The sequence below is a fragment of the Tenrec ecaudatus genome, chromosome 6 (assembly GCF_050624435.1).
Source record: "Tenrec ecaudatus isolate mTenEca1 chromosome 6, mTenEca1.hap1, whole genome shotgun sequence".
Lineage (NCBI taxonomy): Eukaryota > Metazoa > Chordata > Mammalia > Afrosoricida > Tenrecidae > Tenrec > Tenrec ecaudatus.
This window is the reverse complement of record NC_134535.1, coordinates 57,350,661-57,369,216: the sequence shown is the minus strand read 5'-3', so window position 1 is coordinate 57,369,216 and position 18,556 is coordinate 57,350,661. Positions and strand designations below refer to the sequence as shown.

Here is an 18,556-nt window from a genome sequence, read left to right as displayed (position 1 = left end):
AACAGCTCATAGTAATGTAAAAAAATTAGGATGTTAATATGATATATAATTTTTTGTATATAGTATAACAAAATCTCTATAAAAATGCAACACTCAAATGTTATACAAGGAGAAATATTCCTAGATATTTTTAACTGGTTTGGTTTGAGTAATATCTTTCCCTCCTTTAGTTTCATGTTTTCCACACATTTCTCTATAAAGAAGTTTTTAAAAGGAAATTAAAGTCTCCTATGACTTATGGATCTTTAGGTTAATGATTTGAATCTGGATGGCATTAAACTCAACCTCCGCAAAATCCTGCTGGAATTTTTTGTCCATTTTTTATCCAGGTAGCTTTGTAGAACATCAGTAAATTCACCAATAAGCAGAATTCCATCACCTTTTGCCTGGGAATAGTACACTGCATGGATAATTTCCCCAGTTTCTTTTAAATATTTTCCCATATTTAAACCATCGGATAGCTCTGCTGATTAACTAAAGGTAGAATATATCATTTTCTAAGGGTATGCTTTTAAAATATCTTCACTATTAAACAACTTCTAAGTAACCTTCTCAGTATCTTGTTAGATTACACAGTTGAACAACAATAAATAATGTGTAGATAAGCTTTTGGAAAATGTTTAATGTCTGCACCTTTAAAAAAAGATTTCAAAAAGATATATCATGCAATGTCTATCTTAAAATATCGTGTTCTGTGTTTTCATGACATCCACTTCATTCACTAGTTATCTATTTTTCTCATGAGCATAGTCCATATAGTGAGAGAGGAGATCAAGTTGGAATCATATTTCATTTTGCTCTCATCTTGAAAAACTGTGTGACAGACTTGAGTGTGTTTTCTGCAGCAGCCAGAGTCACCCTTCCCAGTAATAAATCTGACCATGCCCTTCTCCAACAAGACTTGCAGTGGCCTTGTGTCCCACGTAGAAAGCAAACTCGAGCCTTATTACTTAAGGTTCTTTGTTCTGTAGCCATCACCCTCTGTCCTACCTCATTCCCATTCCACCCAGGAAGGTCTTCTTGCTACTTTTCCAACTCCCGCATGTGTTCCTGCTCAGGACTTCTGAGGTTGCTGCTCTTCTCAGCCATATTCTGAGATGTGTTCTGCTGTTGTTCAACCTGTTCCTTAACTTAATACAGTTTTATTTAGTGAGGATTCAAGCTATTCTCTCATAATTCTCCTTCCCTAAACTTACTTGCTTTAATTTCACAGCATCTGGAATTATGCTCTATGTTTAGTTGCGTGTGGAATAGAGTGTCGTAAGTTCTAAGACAGTGACATGTGGACAGGTGTTAGGGAATGGTACGAGTGATACTAGAGGAGGCCAGTGTGTGGGAGCTTTCTTGGCAATATTATAAGGGCTTTCGCGCCTATCCTGGCTTTCATTCTTTGACTTTTTAACAAGGCGAGTTTGGCAATTTGTTTAATTGTAATAAACCTATGTCTATTTCTAAAATTGACGTACTAGTATTAACCTTGAAGTTTCTTAAAGATAGTAGTCTGAAATGAATTAACACATCTCTAGGTAACACAATAACTATAAAATGTCGCTGTGAGGACTAAGGTGTGCTCGACCCAAGCCGTGGTGTTTTCTTTTTTGTTGTTGTTGTTTTGTTTGTTTGTTTTTGTTTTGTTTTAAATGTTTTATTAGGGGCTCATACAACTCTTATCACAGTCCATACATATACATACATCAATTGTATAAAGCACATCCATACATTCCCCGCACCAATCATTCTCAAAGCATTTGCTCTCCACTTAAGCCCTTTGCATCAGGTCCTCTTTTTTTCCCCCTCCCTCCCCACTCCCCCCTCCCTCATGTGCCCTTGGTAATTTATACATCGTTATTTTGTCATATCTTGCTCTATCCGGAGTCTCCCTTCCCCCCTTCTCTGCCGTCCCTCTCCCAGGGAGGAGGTCACATGTAGATCCTTGTAATTAGTTCCCCCTTTCCAACCCACTCACCCTCCACTCTCCCAGCCTCGCCCCTCACACCCCTGGTCCTGAAGGTATCATCCACCCTGGGTTCCCTGTGCCTCCAGCCCTCATATGTACCAGTGTACAACCTCTGCCCTATCCAGCCCTGCAAGGTAGAATTCGGATCATGGTAGTTGGGGGGGAGGAAGCATCCAGGATCTGGGGGAAAGCTGTGCTCTTCGTCGGTACTACCTTGCACCCTGACTGACCCATCTCCTCTCCTAAGACCCTCTATGAGGGGATCTCCAGTTAAGCCATGGTGTTTTCAATTGCCTCCTATGCGTGTAAAGTTGGACAATGAGTAAGGAAGGGGGGGGATCCATGTATTCTGACTGTGATGTTGGTGAAGAATATTGGACGTGACATACCCTTCTCAAAAAGCAACCAGACTGATCTGTCCTGGAAGAAGTGCCGCTAGAGAGCACCTTAGAGGCAAGGCTGGCAAGACTTCATCTCATGTACCTTGGGCATGTTGTCAGGAGAGACCAGACCCTGGAGAAGGGCAGAATGCTTGGTAAAGTAGGGGGGCGGCGAAAAAGAGGAAGGCCCTTGATGAGATGTATTGACACAGTGAAGTGACTGCGGCAAAGGGCTCAAACAGAAGACCAAGTGTGAGGATGGAGCAGGATGGGAGGTGCTTTACTCTGTTATGCATAGGGATGGTGGAACCAGTGTGAGGGTACCTAACAACATAGCGGCCATACAGGGAGTAGTCAGTGGGTAGGTGCTGTTGCATCGCTTCCAGCTCCTCGTGTCATCAGGTAGAACTGAATGAAATGCTGCCCAGCAGGGCGCTCCTTTACAATCACTGCAGTGGCTCGGCCAAGTTTTGCAGCGACTGGTTCACTCCATCACCCTGAGGGTGTGTTTCCTCTACGCTGACTGTTTTATCAAGTCTGAAGTCCTTCTTTAAGGACTAGGCCCTGCTGCTAACAATTCTTTATACAATTGTAATTCTTTTAACTTCAGCCTTTTACTTTGCCATTGTTTACGGAGCAAATCAGTTTTTCATTAAAGAGTTCGTACACATTTTATCTCATTCATTGCGTTTCCCACGATCTAAGATTACTTCCTCCCTCTGTTGCCTGTTCCCATTCCTACCTCATTCCTAATCCCACTGGCTGTTGACCTTGGGAAGATGCTGCTCTTTTAGAGTCTCAAGGTGGACGTATATCTCTAGGATTATTGTACTCCTTAAAAAAACAGTCTCTTGCCTGGCTGAAACTTGAGCGCCATGGGAGTGAGTTCATTTCCGGATCTAACAGGTGACCGAGGGCCATGATCAGAATCACCTGTGTCTGATTAGGAAGCCTGGTGGTTTCTGTTATTTTGAGTGTTCCTCATACGTCTGCTCTAATGGGAATATTCTGATGCGACCCCTTTCAGAGCAGCCGATAGTGGTAGTAGAGCCGGCCTAGTTCTTCTGGTCTCAGCGTGACAGAGACAGGTGTTTGCGTGACCCCTAGTTCATTGATCCAATTATTCCCATATGGCTTCAAATTTCTTCCTCACTCTTCCAGAGGGGGAAAAGCCAGTAGTTCACGTGGATGACCCCTCAAAAGCGTTTAAGAACAAGACAGTACTCCTTTAGGTGGGATGTACAGCATTGCCTTCGTGGACTCTGGTGTGACAGTTGACCATGACCCTGAGCCCGCAGCTCTAGCAACGTCTTCCCTCAAGGTATTTGGTTATATCTAAGAAGGTTTCAGAACTTGGCCCCTATATGCTTGACTACATTCGTGGATGTATTTTTGGCAATAGTAAACATGCCTGTACAAGTAATCAGTTTTCAAACAAGTATACTTAATGGGTATACTCCCAGTCTCCCTTCCACACCTTACAGCCGTCATGCTTATCCTGAATCTACTTGGAAATCATCCTAATTGCAAGGTTGGGTATTAACAATATTTACACCTGCTCCCTTTGGCTGTGGGACTCCGGCTAGCGTTCGTCATTTTTGCTCTCCCTGCTCTTATGCATTGCCTTCCTCTCTACTGTAGTTAACATGCCTGCCTCTGGTCCGTAATCTACCTTCCCTTGCCCTCAACCTCTGATCATTATCAAAGAATATTTCTTTCAATGTGGATTTTTTTTTACTTTTTAGAGTAGTGGTTTCATACTTTACCTGCCCTGTTACAACTGATTAATTTTACTCAGCAAAATATCCTCTAGGTTTATTCATGCTCCAGGTGTTTTACAAGTTCACGGTTTAGTTTGTGTAGTATTCAACTGTGCTCATGTACCTTAGAGAAGCCTTTCTCCCGTTGCTGACCATTAGATTGTCTCCATCGCTTTTGCTATTTTGAAGAGGGCTACAGGAACACGAGTGTGCATGTATCTGTGTGTGTCACAGCTCTTATTGTGTGACAGCTTTTATTTTCCAAGGAGATGGCTTGCTGGGTCGCATGGTATTTCTATTTCCACATTTAAGGAAGTGCTACGCCATTTTTCACAGTGACAGCATCACTTTACCGTGCCACCAGATTTATATGGAGTCTTGCTAGCCTTTTTTGTATGCTGTTTTACATTTTTTTTCTATAAACTTTGCTATTAATGCTGAAGTATAGTCATCCCTTTGTTGTGTTGATTTAATTTCTTAAATATCTTATAATCATAAGAATTACTTCATATGGTTGTTGGCCTCCTGGTTGACATTATGAAATTCCGTTTATGGTTTCTCAATTTTTATTGGATTATTTATCTTTTTCTTGTGTTCAAGTTCTCTATAAATTCTATAGATCAGTTCCCTTGCTGCGTTGGTACTGGCAAACACATTTCCCCGGGCTGTGGCTTCCCTTTCCATGTTTGGGTGGCACCTTGGGTGCACAGCAGTGCCTGCTCTTAGGAAGACCCCAGTGATCCAGCGTGTCTCCTGCTCTTGAAGTGTTCTCACTTACATTTGATCGTGTATTTAGCTCTGTGTTACGGCTCTCATGTGTGTCCCTGTGGTATCAGTGATAACCTCTCTAGCTCTAGGTTTCACATCTGTAATTCATCTTGAATTTCTTTTATGTATGATATGAGATATATACCCAGTTTAATTTTTCTATAAATGAGTATCCAGCATGGTCAGTACCATTTTAATATTATTTTTTCCTAGATAATGCATTTTGACCCTTTACAAGGACCATCTAACCATAGTCGGATGGATTTACCTCTGGATTTTTTTATTCCATTCCATTGATTATGAGTCTATTGAAACACTAAAAGGCTTTTTCTTTTCTTCTTCCCCTTCTGTTTTTTTTTCACTCCAGTGGCTGTTCAGTAGGTTTTGAGATTGAGAAGTATAATGTATCCTACCTTGTTTTTCCTTAGTATTGTTCTTACTCTAGAGTGTCTCTTTTCTTTCCATATAAAGCTGGTAATTGGTTTTTACCTCTCTTTAAAGAGTTATATTGGAAACTAGGTCAGGTTTGCATTATATCTATTGATCTTTTGGGGTGTTATTGATATTTCCACAATGCTGTGTCTTTCTGTATAATGAACATGGTGCACTCTATCATTTATTTATTTTTCTTTGGGTTGATTTTATTTGTGTTCTTAGTTTTCTTTGTATAGGCCTTTTGTTTCTCTGGTTAGATTTACTCTTAAGTATTTCCTTTGAGTAGTTCTTGTAAATGGTTGTAGCCTCTCACTGTACTGGTGCAGTCCGTATGCTAAGGAAAGAATCAGAGAGGCTGGCTTTTATGAAGGAGAATGTAGCATCAGGTTTGGAGGTAGGCTTATTAACAACCTAGTGTATGAAGATGACACAACCTTGCTTGGTGAAGATGAGGAGGTCTCGATGCACTTGAAGAACAAGGATTGCGGTCTTCATTCTGGATTATGAGTCAATTCAAGACAACGAAAATCTTCACAACTGGACCATCGTGGTAACGGGAGAAAAGATTGAATTTGTCAAAAATCTGTCTTGCTTTGATCCACAATTAATGCTCATGGAAGCTGCTGTCAGGAGATCAGAAGGCATAATACTTTGGGTAAATTTGTTGCACGAGGCTTCTGGAGTTTTGAAAGGCTTTGATGTTACAAGCCATAGTATTTTCAGTTGCCTTACAAACATATGACTGTTGGACACTGAATAAGGATGAATGAAGAAGAATTAATCCAAATGAGTTGTGGTACTAAAGAAAAATATTGAAAGTACTGATGACTGGTACAATGAAAAACTGGTACAATGATGACTGCAGCTGATGACTGACTGGTACAATGAAAGAAGTTTAGCCAGAGCGCTTCTTCTAGACAAGGATGGCAAGACTTTGTCTCTCATACTTTGGACGTATTATCAGGAGAGACCAGTCCTTGAAGAAGGACATCATTCTTGGTAAAATGGAAGACCAGCAAACAAGAAGGCACATCAACGAGGCATTGGCACGTGTCTACAAGAATGGGCTCAGGCATGGGGACACTTGTAAGGACGGCGCAGGACTCTCAGGGTTTCGTTCTGTTGTGCGTCGGCTCCCTATGTGTCAGAATGGTCTCAGAGCAACGAAGAACAGCATTGTAAATGATCAGTGTTTTCCTGAGTTTCTTTTCAGATTTCTGCTTATTGGTGGAAACGAATCTTGACTTATTGTTGCAAATTGATAATAACATCTGAAAATAGAGTTTATTTATACTTTTTCAATTTGGATGATTTAAATTTTCCCTTTTTTGCACCGGAGCTCTAACTAAGACTCCCAGCACAACAGTGAATAGAAGTGACCCTTCAGGGCATTCTTGTGCAGTACCTGTGCACAGTGTGATACTTACAGTGATTCTTCATTGTGACTAATGTTGGCCATTGATTTGTATATGTGTCCTAGATTTTGATGGGAATTACCCATCTATTACTATTTTATCAAGAGTGTGTGTTATATTTAGGAAAATTAGTTTTCTGGAAATTAAAATTTTTTAATGTAGTTATTGAACTGATTTCCCCCCCCTAATATTGAACCATTCTTAAATAAACATTATGGATCCCACTTGGTCTTGATGTATTTTTAAATATGTTCTTGTGTACTGTTGAATAAACTTTGTTGAGAATGTTAATATCTATGCTTATCAAGGATATGTGTCTATGATTTTCCCTCTTTAGTGATGCTTTTGCCTGGTTTTAATATCATGGGTATGTTTGCTTCATTAAGTGTGTTTGCAAGTATTTCATCTTTTTCTGTACTCTGGAATAGCCCAAGTAGGATTAGAGTCAGCTCTTCTTTGAAGAGTTGGTAAGATTCTACAATGAAACTTTGTGTGCACAGACTTTTGTTCTGCTGCTGTTGTGAGTTTAATAATAGGATTCATTTCTGCTTAATGATGGCTCTGTTCAAAATATCTACTTCATTCTTTATTACTTTAGGTAAGTTGTGTGTTTCTATAAATATGTACATTTTATAGTTTAAAACATTTTTGGAGCACAGTTGTGCATATTTTGGGTATCCCTTTTATTTTACCTGACTCTTGTGGTGTTATCCATTTCACTAGTCTTTTTCCTTCTTTTTCTTTGTTACATTTCCAATGATTTGTGTATCTTTTCAAAGAAACAAGGTCTACATTGTTGAGTCTGTCTATTATTTTAATGTTTCATTAGTATCTGCTCTGATCTGTTGCTTCTGTTCTTCTGTTGATTGTAGGCCTTTTATAGAGCTCCTTTTCTAATTATTAGAGATGTTGGGTTAAAGTGGTGATTGGGTTCTTTGTTATTTGTGTGTGTGTGTGTGTGTGTGTGTGTGTGTTTATTGCTAGATTGTTTTTCTGAGCAGTACTTTTTCTGTGAGTATTGAGGTTTTATTCTTGTTTGCTTTAAGGAGTTTTAAAAAATATCTATTATTTGATAGTTTTTTATTTAAAGCTATTATTTAACTTTGGTGTAGTTGATAGTTTATTGATCTTTCTATTGCTGATTTCTAATTTTAGAGCACTTTGCTCTTAAAAGATGCATTATAGTATTTGATGTTTTTCTTAAATTATTGTGATTTAGCTTTGTGGCCTAGCATGTGATCTATTCTGTAGAATGATCCATATGTGTTGGAAAAGAATGTATAGTATGTTGTTGAGTGAAGTGATCTGTATGTGTGTATGAAATCATGTTGATTGATGCATTCAGTTTTGTTGCGTCTTTGTTGAGTTCCCATGTAGCTGTTCTAGTCTTCATTAAAAGTGGTGTATTAAAGTCTCTTGCTACTACTTGCAAGTTTTCTGTTTATCTCTTCAATTCTGTTAGAGTTTGATTTATGTCTCTTGAGGCTTTTTCATTGACTTTTTTATGACCTAGACAATTATTATGACAATATCTTCTTGTTCAATTGATTCTTTCATCATCATACAATCAATGGCTTGCCTCTTACGCTGCTTTGTCCCTTGTATGTTTTATCAGAAATTAATATTGCCCATCCCCTGTTCTTTTTTATTCTTATTAGCTTGAAATTTTTTATCTCTTGATTTTTAATCTATTTTTGTCTTTGTATCCAACGTGTGTTCCTTGAAGACAGTATCTGATAGGCCCCGTTTTCTTATCTATTTAGTTACTCTTTATCCCTTACATATTGCATTTAATCTGTTTCTGTAGAGTTAATTAACAATGGGTATTAATTTATTGCTGTTATTGTGTGTATGTGATGCTACTAGTTTCTTGCATATAATTTTCTGGACTTTGTGAATTTTTAAATTGTTGATCTTTCTTCACTTCTATTACTGTTATGGTTTTCCTTTTGCCATTGTTTTGAGGAAGTTTATTAATTTTTATTAATTTTCTTTATGTTATCTTGTTATTAATTAATTTTTCCAAGTTTAGAGCAATATAATTTAAAATAGACATGCCATCTCCAGTTGGACTTTCTTTAAGTACAAAATATATTCCTTCTCTTTTACTTTATAATTCTCTCATTTAAATTGATACCCAGGGCTCCCTAATTTTAGTCTTGGCTGTTTGCCTTACCCAGGACACTCCTGTATTGACCTGCGGGTATGCTGACTTGTGTGCTGACATCTGGTCGTTGCCTGGCATGGTTAGCTCTTTCCAAAGAAGTCCCTTTAGTATTTCCTGTAAAATGGGTTTTGCACATTCTTTTCATTTCTGTTTTTCTGTAAGTGTCCCAGTTTTGCTGTTGTATTTGAAATTATTGGTTGGCAATTTGATTTTTTTTCTTTTAAAGTTTTATATACATTATAGCAATGCCTTCATGCTTGTGCAGTGTCTACCAAGAAATCAGAGCTTAATTTCATGATTTTTCTTTTAGTTAAGTTTTCAGTTCCCCTGAGTTTCTTTCCAGATTCTTTCCTTATCTTTGGTTTTACCAAGTTTGATTATAATATATTTGGTAATTTTATTTAGCAGTAGGTTTGGCATTCAAACAGCATTATCTACGTTTATATCTGGGTTCTAATATTTGTTGCAGTGGCTACACAGGACTCACAAAACCTTTTCATGATTAAAGGGTATATAATGCAAGTTAACAGGTTGCAATACAAGAAATGTTCAGGAGAGAGTTGTTCATCAGGACACATTACACAGTTCTTTCAGGTCTTCTAATAAATACCCCAAAGGCACGCTACTCTCCTGTAAGCCTCAACTCACAGGCCTTCAGCTCAATTCCCTGGTTCAGCAAATCCACCTTCCCACATTAAGGACCCATAGGGAACCCACTTCACAACCAGCCTCCAGCCTCAAAGCCTTCCGTGTTAGTTTCTCCGGGGCCTGGGAAATCTGGCACACTGCTCTAGCTTCTGGTGGTACTGCTTCTCCTCGATGGGACAACCTCCTTCTGAAACAAGGAGCTTCACTACGCAGAGATCCCGGCGTCCAGAGGGCACTCTCCACTCCCGGCTCTTACAGCTAATGAGTTCCCCTTTCCTGCTTGCCCTAAGGGGTCATATCTTATACCCAACAGGATGGTTAGCGAAAGTATCCTTTCAGCAGTTTCTCAAAGATGCATCCACTCAGTGCATCCCCCTTTTCTGACCCAGTCCAAGGCAGGGAAAGGTTGGTAGGGGAGGTACAGTAGCTTTCATTAGAAAAGTCATGTTAAGAAATTCACTGGCCCTGCAGCAATCTATCCTGATTGGAGTTCAGTCAGCTTCTTGAAGGCATACCTTTTTGTTCTCTCAGCTACTGGGGACATTTTCTTCCCATAACTCTTTAACACTTTTCACTGTGCTTTTTGTTGTATCTGCTTGCTCTGAAATTCTGATCTTACAAAGTTATTCCTTTTGATGGTATCCTGCATAATTCTTTGGCTTTCTTTAGTTTTTTTCTTTCTACTTTCTTTTTCTTCTCTGACTATTTTTCTAACATATTAGTATGGAGAAATGTTTATTTCTGCTTACAAATACAGCCTTCTATTGCTGCATCTTACTTATCCTTTCAGTCTACTTTTTCAGAAATCATAATGCAATTCTCAATTTCCATTTACTATTTTCGTATGTTTGCTCACTTTTTAAATTTTTCAGGTTTGATTTTGTGATGTTTTCCTGCATTCTTCTAATATTTTATGTTTTATTTGATTTCTTCTTCAGCTTTATTTATTTTTTTCCCCTCAAGCCTTTGTAAATACCTAAATGTCATGTTATTTGAATTCCTTCTTAGTTAGCTTCATTGACAGTTCTTCTTAGAAACGTTCCTTAGTTCTATATTTTGGGCACATATTTAAGCTATTTTTGTTTTGTTTTGTTTGCTTAAGCTATTTAATATTGTGAATTGAAAGAATGTGTTTGTCTTGTTGTTGTTTGCTTTTGAGAAATTGTGATGCTGGTGTCCGCCTATTTAACTGGTGATTGTGTGCTAGTGTGCTCTTAAGCACTCAGCACCAGTATCTCTGTGGGAATAACAGATAATAGGAATGTGTCCAGGCCCCTCTGTTTTCTGCTTGTATATCACAGCTGATGGTGGATTTGGCTGGTGTGGGTCATTGTTAAACTAGGGAAGGTAGGAAAAAGAAAATAGAATAGTAAAGAAAAGTAAGGGGAAAAGAAAATAGAAGTAGAAAAGAAGAAAAAAATAAAACGAAAGCATAAAGAAGAAAAGCACAAAGAAGAAACACTACCATGAGGCAAAGGTCAAACAAGCATCCACTCTCCATCTTTACAATTCGTTTCTCTAGTACCCCACTCCTGGTACCATAATGTGTTAGTCTGGGTTGACTAGAGAAACAAATCCATGGACACTCATACAGAGGTAAGAAAGAGCTTTATATAATAGAGTAATTATATATTAAGAAAACATCCCATCCCAGTCCAGATCAAGTCCATACGTCCAATATTAGCCCATATTTCCAATACCAGTCTATAAATTCCTCTTCTGACTCATGCGACACATGCACTGACACCAAATGAAGGAAGGTCACAGGTCAGTAGGTGGGAAGTCTTGTGGATCCAGTGGCAGTGGAAGCATCTCAATGCTGGTGTGGGCCTCCACATGGTTACTGCAGCTCCAGGGCTATGGCTGCAACAGTGTAGCTCCATCTGGCTTGCCAACAGGCATGTCTCGCTGGGAGTGTGGGTCCTCCTCCACGGAGCTATTTATCTCCATAGCGCCTTCAAATGAGGTCATCAAGATGCGACCTGTTTAACAGGCTAAACTCCACCCCTTCACGCTTAAGAGTCTAAAGTTGACGCTAGATTATGTAACCACCAAATGAAGAAAGTAAAAAATTTGATGAAACGTGAGGGAAAAAAGGAGAAAATTAGATGGGCAAAAACTCCAAGGAGAAGATTGTTGGAGGTAGAGCAACTGACACTATTCTTGCCTTTTAGTATCAAAGGAAACCACAGTATTACTTTTAGGTAGGTCTTTTACCAGTCAGAGAATAAAGAACAGAGATGTTTGCATAATGTCCCTACTATCTTACTCACTTTACAACTATTTCTTTTTGGCAGCCACCTGGCTATTCAAAACTATTGATTACGCAGCATTAACCTTTTCTTTTACACTCTGATGAATAAATGAAATTAGAAAAAATGTTATGAATATAGCTCTAATAATTTTTTTCAATCCTGCTGTTGTCTTTTAACCTTACAAAATGCTCAACATTTTAAAAAGTCATTATTTCTATGTTTAATATACCTAGCAAATGTACTTTGTTTTAAAATAACTTTGAGATTATATCCACAGTTTAATTTAGATTGAAACCCATGCATGAGGTGCCTATTTTGTGCTAGATTCTGCTTTAAACTTTGAGGATAAAGAGATAAAGTTTGCATCATTCTCTTCAAGACCCTGCATCCAATGAGGTGGAAAGTTAATATTATGATAGAATTACGATTTTTAAACATCATGAGTAAATGTGTTATAAAGTTATTATCTGAGTCCATAAAAGAAGCGCCAAGTCTTTTTCTCCATAAAATGTTTCTGGAGGAGAAACAAACGAAAAGAAATGGGGAGGCCCAATAGTGGAGGAGAAAGAGGGGAAGCTGCGTGGCCTCTGCAGCGTGCACGCGGCCAGCTTCAGGGGACAGGAGCCTTTGACAGCTCAGCACTGCCGGTCAGATTCTTCTCTATCTAGAAAATTGCCGTATGGATGGCTGGCAACAATACATCCTTGCTGTATTTTCTTTTCTGTTCTATGGTTTTCAGAGAACTATTTGGGTTTCCATCCTATAGCGTAGTATTTTTCCATAAAGAACCTATAAATAGCTTTTAATAACGAATAATAATGATTTACAGATAAAAGTTGGTAAGCCTTTAATTAAACATTTAGCAAATGCTTAAAAAAAAAGCTGTACCCTAAGGGACAATGATAATGTTTTCTGCATATATTGTACAATATTTAATAGGATGTTCATTAGTTTTTAAATGTACAATCAATTAATGAAAACTGGAAAGAGGCTGGTCAGAAAAGTATAAGGATTATTATTTTTCTCCCCAAGTTTCATGCACTCAGAAATCAATTGTTTAAAAAATAGTACAGAAAATATACTTATTTGTTTATAAGCCGTGGATCTCAGGAGATTCAAGTGTTCACATTTGCAGAATTTCATAATGGTTTTAAAACAGTGGTTTGGGATCTGAGATGAAAACAAAGCTCATAAGATTAATGTATTTCAATATCAGCATATATCATCTAATTTAAATAATCTTTTGAAATATATATATTTTAACCATTAAATATATATTTCTTTGCAAGTTCTGGTGAATTAGGGAAGAAAGAAGGTAAGTGATGGAACATTGGCTTGGGAAGAGATACAGTTGTATTTGACAGTTTTTCTCTGTTTCTTTAACAGTCTACATTTGCTTCCCTTCATTATTGTATTTTCTTTAATTCCTAAATAATTCTTGTGCTCATCCCACCTGAACAGTATAGAAAATAGGAGATATCATCTACAACCTTTTCATAATATATTAATAACACATTTAATAGTACATGAAATATTCTTTAAGTTTGTTGTTTGTTTGTTTTTCATTTTGTTAGCAACGTTTTCCTGTAATGATGAAAATTTAGGAAAACTGCATTTTCACATCCGGACCCTAAGTGTACTCCCTACCGTGCTGATGACTTGAGCTAATGGAGTGCTCCATTCAGTGGAACCCACAGTTTGCTTATATTGATTACATTATCAGTAGTAGTAATCACAGATACCATTACCAACCAATTACACATACACATATCTAAGCTAGGTGACTTATTCACTAACATAATCTCTTACGATTCTTAATTTTGTAATGAAGCTGATCATCTCCTTGTCCAATTAAGTGTAACTACATAGTTTCATCGAGTAGGCTTAAATGCAAGTATATTGAATTATGTAGTGGGTAATTACTTGAATATGTTTGTAACAAGGCCAAATGAGGGCAATTTGAGTGTAATCTGTTTCTGATTCTATTTGAGAACTGCACTCGGGAAGGTTAACTGCTTTTAAAAATAGACCCAAACATGTATGTGGAGCAAACGTCACAGAAGTATATGCCCCGCTCTCATAGCAGAATGGAGTGTACTAACTGGTACTCGGCCATGCAACCAGGACCCAAGGCAGTAGACTCCCTGGAACCTTCGAGATAAAATTTCCAAGGTCACCGTGGAAGGTTCATTCCAGGGAAAAACAACTTAGAGACACTCTTGAAGTTTTCTATGAGATAAACTAGGGGTAAGGCACAGTTATGTTCTACTTGCTAAATCTTCGACATGAGACCACACATGACTACCAGGGGCCATCACCTGTCAGTTGCCCTGCTTTGATGACTTGTACATTGTTACGAAGCTAGAAGCTATGCCACCACCATTTCAAACACCAAAAGGAATATATGAGCATGACAGGTTTGGACAGATCTTTCAGGCTAAGACAATAAAGAAAGACCTGGAAATCTTAATATTGGCCAATTAAAACCTCTGGGTAACAGTAGAATTTATCATTATGTTATGCATTAGGGCTGTAGGGAGACTTATTAATAACCTGCAATACACAGATGTCACAATCTTGCTTGCTGAAAGTGAGGAGGACTTGAAGCACTTCCTGATGAAGGAGGATTGCAATCTCCATTGTGGATTACAATTCATTATAAAGGAAACCCAAATCCTAACAACCTGACCAAGAAATAACATCATGAGAAATGAAGGAAAGATTGAAGTTGTCAAAGATTTCATCTTGTTTGGATCCAAAATCCATTCTCATCTTAGCAGCAGTTAAGGTATTGCTTTGGGTAACTCTGCTGCACAAGACATCTTTAAAGTGTTGAAAAGCAAGGATGTTACTTTCAGGACTAAGGTCGGTCTCACCTAACCTATGGTATTTTCTATTACGTCATATCCATGTGAAAGTTGCACACGGAATAACAAACACCGAAGAAATCGATGCATTGGAATTATGGTGTTGGTGAAGAATACTGAGAGTTTCACGGATGGCCAAAAAGAGAAGCCAGTCTGTCTTGGAGGAAGGAAAGCTAGAATGCGTATTAGAGGCAAGGCTGGCAAGGCTTTGCCTCACATACTTTAGACTATTTTAAGCAGAGGCCTGCCCCCGCAGGAGGAGCGCATGCTCGGTAAAGGAGAAGACCCTTAGTAGGATGGAATGACACAGTGGATGCAGCATGAGGTTAAACAAAGCAACAACCATTAGACTAGCTCAGGTCCGGGAGGTGTTTTGTTCTGATGGACAGAGGGTCGTGATCTGTCAAAACCAACTCAAGTGCAAGTACTAACAACAAACAACGCGCTTGTGTGTCCTCAGAATTTCTCAGCCTACTACATTATAAATATGATGTTGTTAGGTGCCGTCAGTCTAGCTCTGATGCATAGCAACCCTACGCACAACACAACGAAGTGCTGCATGGTCCTGCACCCGCCGCCCAGTTGTTCCTGTGCCTGAGCCCATGGGAGCAGGCACTGTGTCAGTCCATCTACTTGAGGGCCTTCCTCCTTTTGCTGCCCTTGCGCCTTACCAAGCATGATGTCCTTCTCCGGGGCTAGGTCTGTCCTGACAAAATGTCCGACGTATTTAAAGCGAAGTCTTGCCCTCCGTGCTCCTAAGGCCCACTCTGGCTGTCTTGCAGTACAGATCGGTTTGTGCTTCTAGCAGCACTTGGTACTTTCAATATTCTTCTCCAGCTCCACAACTCAAGTGCATCGTGTCTTCTTCTTTCTTCCTTACTCAACGTCCAACTTTGACATGCAAATGATGCCATGGAGAATGCCATATCTCGGCTTAGATGTACCTTTGACCTCAAAGTAACATCCACATTTGTGAGTACTCTAAGGAGGTCTGTGCCGCAGATTTACCGAATGCAATATGTCTTTTGATCTCTTGACTGCTGCTTCCAGGAGTATTCATTGTGGATCCAAGTAAGACAAAATCCTTGACCACTTAAATCTTTTCTGCCTTTATCATGATGCTCTCTGTGGGTCCAGCGATGAGGATTTGGGGCTTGCTTCCATAGAGGGTGAAGACTGCACTCCTCGCTCTTTCTCCACACGTGTTCCAAGTCCTTTCCACTGTCAGCAAGGTTGTGATGGCTACATACCCCCGGGTGTTAGTACCTTCCTCCACTCTTGATGCCACACTCTTCTTCAGATAGTCCAGTTTGGCTATCAGTGTGTCATATCGAGGTGGTGCTTGGGTTGCTGTGATGTTGGGTGCTGTGTCACTGGCATTTCAGATGCCAGCAATCACTCAATGGGAAAGGGTTTCAGAGGAACTTCCAGACCAAGAACAGACAACAAAGAACTGCTCATCTCCCCACAGATTCGAAGCACTGTCACATGAATATGTTACTTAGAGGAAAATGGGGAAGCCAAAAGGTTATCTTGCAGTTCTATATTCTTATTTCAATCTTAACAAAAATTAGGATGAGATTTATTTGTTTTATTTTACAGAGTCTATACTCTTCAAGTGAATGTTTCTTTTTGTGCAGGATTTATGCACTTTTGATTTGTGGTTATATTTCCCACAGAGCATAAGTTATTAAACACTGTGAATCTGTTTATAGAAATGATGCAAAACCAATGAAATATAATTGACATAACACCGGATAAATCAAAAAGTATTCCTACAAGGAATTAACCCATATATGCCTGAGTTTATTCCAAACAGCACACATTTCTGTAATCGGTGGAGAGCTGCAGACAAGTTCTCTCAGTAATGCACTTGCGATAGTTTTATTAGTGTCTTCAAAAATGGGAGACAGGTGCCATGGAAAGTCATGACTTTGAAATCGACTAATAGCAAATATTTAATAAAGTTTATATAGATATCTTCCCAAATCATTGAATCTGTGCAACACAGTCGTGGGAATGAACCCCGACAAAAACAATTTTTTCACATGGATCAATCATTTTTAGGAATATCAAGAAGACCTCAAAATCCACCGATAGTTCATGAAGATCATTGAACAGTGTGATCCAGAGAGCAAGATCCGGTGAAAGCAGTGGCTTCCCAGGGGATCTGTTGAGCCCGTTAACTTCAAGTCAGTGTAGTCAGCTCCATAGGAAATCACTGCTACTTTGGCAGTCCTAAAGGATTGTCTTGATAAGCTTTCCCAAAACATGCAGGATAAGCATAGGTACTTATTATGAAGATAGTCCAAAATGATGAAAAACTTAATTGATAAGAAAACATCCAAGAAAAAGGTGCACGAAGTAATTTTTTCCATGTCAGTAATATTATTATTGTTTGTTTTCAATGACATCAGGGTCTGCCCTATGTGAATTTCATCTGGGAGCCCTTACCCTATCCACTCTATAGGCCTGATCTTGATATTTTAGATTTCATTTTATTTCCAAAACTCAGAGAACTTTGAAAAGGAATACAAATTGAGTCCCTCAAAATTACCAAAACTGCCAGTTTGATATTGTGTAAAGCAGAGTGCAGAATTCTTTCAGGAAGTGTTATAGCGATAGGAACATTTCTTTCAGGAGTGTATAGACCTAGATGGAAGATATGTCAAGGAATAATAACTTTTATCAATAACTTAATATTATTAAGTTACAATAATAATATTTTCTATAATAAAGGAATACTTCTTTACTTATTTTCAAACTCATGACAATCTGTAGAAATGCAGATAAAAATTTTTGCATATGGAACTGAATTTGAAAACTCCAAATAATGTATCTAATTGCTAAACAATTTTATTTTTAGAAATATTTTTCTTCAGCATAGAATAATGGATTTTTAATACTTTTTTCAATGCCAATATAACATAATCCATGGCATATGTTAAGTGGAGGCAATTTTATGACCAACATACTAATTGATGTTTATAATTAAAAACTCAGGGAGACAAATGATTTAAAAGCACAAAATATTGGACGACATGGCTCTTTTGGGAAAGAAAATCTAGTAATTATTTCTATAAAAATTGTATACAATTTTCATTAGGAAGTTACTCTTGAAAGAAAATTTTAAATATGATTGAAATGTGACTCCAGGGAAGACATAAAGCTCTTTATTTTTGTTGCCATGGTCAACTTTCATGCTGTTCCTGACAGGATGTGTAGAATGGAAATTGTGCAAGAAGAGTGTTACACATATAACCATATATAAGCTATATTAGCTCTAGGAAATTTGGAAATTATCTAAGAATTTGGGGTACTTTTCACAGTTCCTTTTACTGAGGATGAACTTGCCCCACGAAGTCTGTCTTCATATCTGGATTTTATCTTGAATATGATAAATGTATCTGGAAGCTAATGTTCATTTATAGAATAATTTTTGCTTGACACATCAAATTTGGACTCAATAATGTGGCAAACTAAATAATGTTCCTTCGTTAATCTAATAGGTTATGATCATGGTTCTCAAGTCTTAAAATGTATAGTTCGCCATTATGTGTTCATTTCAGATTTTTAAAATTGATGAATTGGGTGAGCGTTTGCTGAAAAGGTCCGTTTCTCATGCAGCAACCCACAAACATTTTGTTTCACATCACTGATTGCGTTTCCCTCCATGTAACACCACGTATCCCAATCCCTGCCGGTATTTCCACTTGTCAATGTTGTCCTTGGGTAAACGCTGCCCTTTGGATCTCTCAGCGGTTGATGGTTGAGAAATGGGTGTGCCTTCTTGAGAAGTGCCGTTTATGCTGCCTTGGTTCTGTAAGACTTGTGTATGCAGTCCACCAGCGAGGAGAGATACTTACTGTGGCTTTTTTTGGGTGGGGAGAGGTCAGGGGCAGGG

General features: G+C 38.3%; 1 protein-coding gene across 1 annotated transcript in view; it reads left to right on the top strand.

Annotated features, from left to right (window-relative positions):
* The window catches only part of TRHDE (thyrotropin releasing hormone degrading enzyme), a 524,500-nt gene that overhangs the window by 454,448 nt on the left and 51,496 nt on the right, over positions 1 to 18,556 (top strand). The gene's annotated exons all lie outside the window — the stretch shown is intronic.